General features: G+C 56.3%; 1 protein-coding gene across 3 annotated transcripts in view; it reads left to right on the top strand.

The window, feature by feature from the left end:
* The window catches only part of LOC113203728 (E3 ubiquitin-protein ligase RNF19B), a 73,175-nt gene that overhangs the window by 40,415 nt on the left and 27,487 nt on the right, over positions 1-5,273 (top strand). Inside the window, exon 1 of one of the 3 annotated variants that reach the window (XM_052272008.1) lies at positions 4,739-5,136. The exons of the other annotated variants lie outside the window; for them this stretch is intronic. The gene's annotated coding sequence lies outside the window, so the exon portion shown is untranslated. Of the gene's footprint in view, positions 1-4,738; positions 5,137-5,273 lie in introns of those variants that run through there. 3 annotated transcript variants of the gene reach the window in all.

Genomic DNA, 5,273 nt, shown 5'->3' with positions numbered 1-5,273 from the left:
CTCTCTCTCTCGCTCCTCGCCCTTTCTTGCTCTCTCTCTCGCTCTCCGCCCTTTCTCGCGCTCGCTCCTTGGTCCTTCTTGCTCTCTTTCTCTCTCCCCTCCTCTCTTTCTTTTCCTCTCTACCTCGCTCCCTCGCCCGCAGCGCGTTCGGGAGTATTGCCCGGTGTAGAGGCTGCGCCGGGCTGCGCGCCGCTTAGTGTGTCTGTTTGTGTTTGGCCCGCCCCGCCGCGCCGCGCCACGCCACGCGCCGCACCCGCAGTGATGACGGGGCTATCTTTAGCGTGGCGCGCTATCTTGCGCTGCACTGGGCACCTGGCCAATAAGCAAACCACTCGTATGTGCGAGGCGTGCGCGCGGGGCGGGGCGGGGCGGGACGGGGCGGGGCGGTCGAGGCGTTGGCGGAAGGTGCGCGCGAGCAGATGGGGCGGCCACACCACCTGGCGCACGCTTGCGGTCTTGCAGTGCACGCCACAACACCTTCTCTTTGTTTTGTTTTTTTTTTATCATGGAATATATACGTTAATAGTGTTGCCCAATAAACGCGACGCTCGCGTGTAGCACGCACGACGACGCACGCTCAGCATTGCGCGCGCGTGCGACAGTGCGGCGGGTACAGCTTGCGTTACATGGGAGAGCGAGTCGTTGTGTAAGGCGGGGGCAGCAGGCCGGGGGCAGCAGGCCGGGGGCAGCAGGCCGGGGGCAGCAGGCCGGGGGCAGCAGGCTGCGGGGGCACGCCGCACCACTCTGTTGCCTAAATGCTGCGGCTGCTGCTGCTGCTTGCCTTTGATGTGCGAATGCCCAGAGCATTGGCACACCTGCTCTCGCGTCGAGGCACTCCCACCACCTGAGCGCCTCACTGCCGGCCCGCCTATACCCATACCCGCCTCCTGCCCGCCCGCCTTGCATGCCTTGCTTTCGAAGGAAATAACTAATTATTGACGTGTCTTTGTGTGGTGTGGAATCAAAACCAGGAAGTAATCGGTATACTGGTGGACGCGTTTGTCAGCAGAGTAAGAGACCCTCCCTTGTCATGTGCCACCAGACCCCCTTCCCTTTTTTCCCGCCCAGCTAAGAAGCTGGACAGGGATATTTGTTCCCCTTTCTTCAAAACACGTTGCCGCGCATATTCCTTCTCTGACGTTCTTTTTTCCTCCCTGTTGCCTGGCGTGCGCATGGCTGCAATAAGGGCCGTCCTTTTGCTCGTTTGTGTGTGTGTGGGGGGGGGGGGATGTCTTGTGTGTGCCGTGTGCGCGTATGTTGTGTGCTACCGCGTGTCAAGTCAAGTCCAATACACACCAGCGTTTGCGCGGGTTTGCCTACTCGCCCCGGTGCCGCAAGGCACCCACCACGCGTCGGTCCCTAGAGTAGGCAAATCCGACACTGCTGTGTATTGGACCCGACATCAGACGGTGTGTGTGTGCGCGCGCGCGGACTTCTCCCTTTGGCGCCCGCTCCCTCCTCCTCCGCGTTTGCGTTTGTTAGGATAGGGAATGGCGGGTAATAATGTTATTCCCCGCACCGCTGGTTATTTTTCGAGGCCGCGTAATAATGTGATAACAAACACGAAATGTATAACGTCTCGTGCTTTATTGCAGATAGCAAATAATAGAGCTCTCTTTCGCTCTGCGGCCAGCGCCGACGACTAACAGGTGCGCTACCTCCCCGACAGCCTCTCTCTATCTATCTTTCTCTGTCTCTCTCCTCGCCGCAAGGGTATTTGTCGCGCGTGGGTGCGTGCGTCGGGGGAATATTGCTTTATACAAGATTGAAAAAGTAAAGTGGATTTGGTGGTGCTGCTGCTGCTCGGGAAAGAAATTAGACGTAAAAAAAAAGCAGAGGCAAGAGCCAAAAAATAAATAAATTAAAAAACAACACCTGAAATGGCGCTGCTGCTATGCTGCTGCTGACCTTCTGCTGGCGACGCGCAGCAGGTTGATCTCGTTTAAGCTCTTTCTCCCGGCCGTCGACGACACCCAGGGATCCTCGAGGGGGGGATGGAGTGCCGCGGCGGTATCGAGGGTGGGCCAAGGCCGGGCGGGGCGGGGCCGGGCGGCGAGTCAACCCAATAACAGCCAGCCAGCCAGCGGCGGGCCTTGGGCCCAAATCTGCTTTGCGCTCCGGGTGGCTGACGTTTCTCGGCGGGCGGGGCGGGTCAGGGGCCGTGGCGATGTGCACTGGGGCCGCGGCGCCTCGCGCGCTCGTCTGTTTGTGTGGCCGGGGCCGGGCGGCGGGCCGGGGCGCTCGCACGCACCGCTGCCGTTGCTGTAGGTCGGGGCGCGCACTATACTTAGCGTGGTGATGTGAGGCTGTTCTGCCCAGGACTCAAGCCATATGGAACTATCTCCGAGAGATAGGAAAACAATTCATCGTCTAATCCACACTCTTTTGTTATTATTAATTTGTTGGAAACCAGTTTCTGATATTGGTCGGTGTTTTGTTTTGATAATCTGGCCTATTTTTTTCGATATTGTTAGGCCAAGATTTTATGCTTGTAAATTCGGGGTATCGCTACTGCCGCTCGACCGGCTCTGGCTTTTCTTGCTTTTCTTGTCTTTTTTCCACTGGCGACGCGGCCGGCGGCCGGTCGGCCGTCAAGTTTAATCATCATTTGAGGCGCTCGTCGACCTCTGAGGTGACGGCCGCTGCGGCAGACGCGACCACACAGCGCCGGACCGCTCCGCCCCGCCTTGACCCGCGCCCAACCGGCCCGCCGCCGGCCACCTAGCGGTTTGGGAAGCTGGCCGCGCAGCTTGCCGCAGCTGCAGGTGGTCCAGCTGGGGGGCATACGCGCCGCCGCGGGCGCGGGGGGACCAGCCGACCTCTATCGCGCTCTTTCGGACAGCCAGCGGGCCCGGCCCAGACAGGGTCGCTCGCCGCGTAGCCCCGTTCCCACAAAACTCACACGCGCGCTCAGTCGCATTTGCATTATTACTGGCTCTCATCGTTGTCGGCGGCAACAGCTTTGCAATCTCTCACAACAATATACAACCTGCGCGCGGAACGGACGGCTGTTGGGGTTTTCCTCCGCTATGCCTTCTTGTTGTGTCGCGTCGCCGTTTATAGCCGATTGGTGATTAACTTTGGACCGGCGTAGCGACGACGGCATCGGCATCTGCGCTGCGCTTTCCAATTGCCGACGACAGTATAGTGGCGGCCTCGGCACGGGGTCGCGGGCATGGTGCGAGGACCCGAGGCGGCCTCAAGTGTGCTACCGCATAGTAGCCCCAGGAAGTTTTTTCAGAAAAAACAAAACAGGAAAGAAACAAATCAACACATTTTTTGTGCGCTAAAGGTAGCATTTGCTTTCGGAATTTTGCCTTTTGTAGAGGCACCAAACTATGATACTAGGTCATTTAAAAGGTGTTGCCTGTTCAGCAGTGGAGTCGTTCATCGCAGGCAGTTCGGCTCGGCACCTTTCCACCTGACTGAGGCGCGTCCGCCTGCGCCGCTGCCTGCTGCCTGCGCCGCCTGCCCATGTATTATTCAGCGCGCCCTCGCAACAAGTGGATTGGTATTGGAGCAGGCGGGCCGGGCCGGGCCGGGGGTGCGAATGCATGTCGGGGTACGATGTAGCGTGGCTTACGTCCGGCTCGGGGGTTCTACGGATATACAAAGAGCGAGGGGGCAATAACTCCGGGAATCATGTGTACACCTGTCTGGGAATCATCAGGATAAAAATTGATCTAAATCAATAGAAATCGCTTAGAATAAGCGGGAAACTAGAGAAATAAGTACAAATCAGTCGCAATAAGCGTTTTATTCCACTAAAACCCCCCGAAAAACCAATGTAATAATTATAAGCGGACGGGGAATCACCGGGAATCAAGAATTTCGGGAATCATGTGTACACTTCAAAAGGGAGTTATTGCCCCCTCGACAAAGAGAGTAAATAGAACCATAAGATTGTGTGTAACGACCGAGGTAATGACTGACACCTGGTGGATAACGAAAGTTGTTTGTTTGGATGATTGTATGAGAGTTTTGCTTTTCCAGAGAACATTTTGTTTTGTCTCGGGTAGTCGGGTATAGTGTCTCGAAAAATGATTCATATCTTCTGACGAGTTCTTTTTCTTTTGTGCTGTCCAGTGTCTAGTCAACAAAAATGTTTCTTGTTGTAATCGATTATCTCTTTTTTTGCGCGCGCGCGATGGATTACGTTTTGTTACAGACATTATTATAAAATTACTTTGTTTTTGTTGGGGTGAAGTACGTACGAAAAGTATGCGACGTGCGAGACGAAACCAAATAATGCCCCACTGCTTCACTCTTGCGGTTCAGATTGAGTTTTTTGTGCTTAAAAAAAAGACATTAAAGATTAAAGCTGCAGACGTCAAGTTGGTCCTTTGGCTGGTGTATTTGTTCAGGCTGCCTGGACGTTTGAAGCCGCAAGGTGGGCTGGCGGCCGACCCCAAGGTCAGCGCCGTCGTGCTTGTTTGGAGCGGGCCTGACCTAGGTCAGTGAGACGGGCGGGGATAGGATATATGCTGCTGCTATTGCTACGTCTTCGCGCAAAAGCTCACGCCCGGCATTAGGGCGCAAGAGTCAGAAAGGGTGGACCGAGAAAGATTTGGAGTTTCCCGCAGAGGCCTCCTGGCAAGATGATAATCGCTCGATGCCACTGCTGCTTCGGTCGTGGTTTTTTTTTCTTTGACTTTTTTTTTTTTTTGGACGGGCTGATTAGATAGTCTGGCGCGGCCGCACGGCCCACCCTAAACGTTCTGCTCTTATTCCTGTCCCTATAACGGCCGCGCCGGGTGCGGCGGGCGGAGGCGATCGGACGAGAGAGAACGCCCATCTCGAGACGCGCAGCAGAGCAGATGTCGTTACTTTCCTCTTGGTCGGACTACATAAACGATTTATTTTTACTTTATTATTGCGTGACGCGGATGCCGGTCAAGGCGGCGGCGGCAGCGGCGCGCCGACTGTATTCGTCGTGAATGGGGTGGCTTATCCGTGTCAAGGATCACGGCGGTACGGTGGAGAAGAGGAGGCTCATCGCCTCTCCCTCGGCGACGGCGACGGACAGAGGGCGAACTCAGCTGCCCTGCTTCTCTGCGACGGGGGGCTCGGGGGTCCCCGGGACCGCCACCACCGCGCCACACCGGCAAAGTTGCGGCATGGTGCTTAACAATTAAGGCAAGCCATACTAGAACCCTCCGGGCAGGAGGAGGAAACTCCGTCCAACTGGCGCAGCAGCAGCGGCACAGCTTCGGCAGCCTGCTCCGTTCAAAGCTATGGAACAACCAACAGCAACTTACATGGTGGTGGTGGTG

The sequence above is a fragment of the Frankliniella occidentalis genome, unplaced genomic scaffold, assembly GCF_000697945.3.
Source record: "Frankliniella occidentalis isolate FOCC.00 unplaced genomic scaffold, Focc_3.1 Scaffold184, whole genome shotgun sequence".
NCBI lineage: Eukaryota > Metazoa > Arthropoda > Insecta > Thysanoptera > Thripidae > Frankliniella > Frankliniella occidentalis.
Note: the sequence above shows the minus strand (reverse complement) of the source record. Positions and strands in the feature narration are given on the sequence as shown.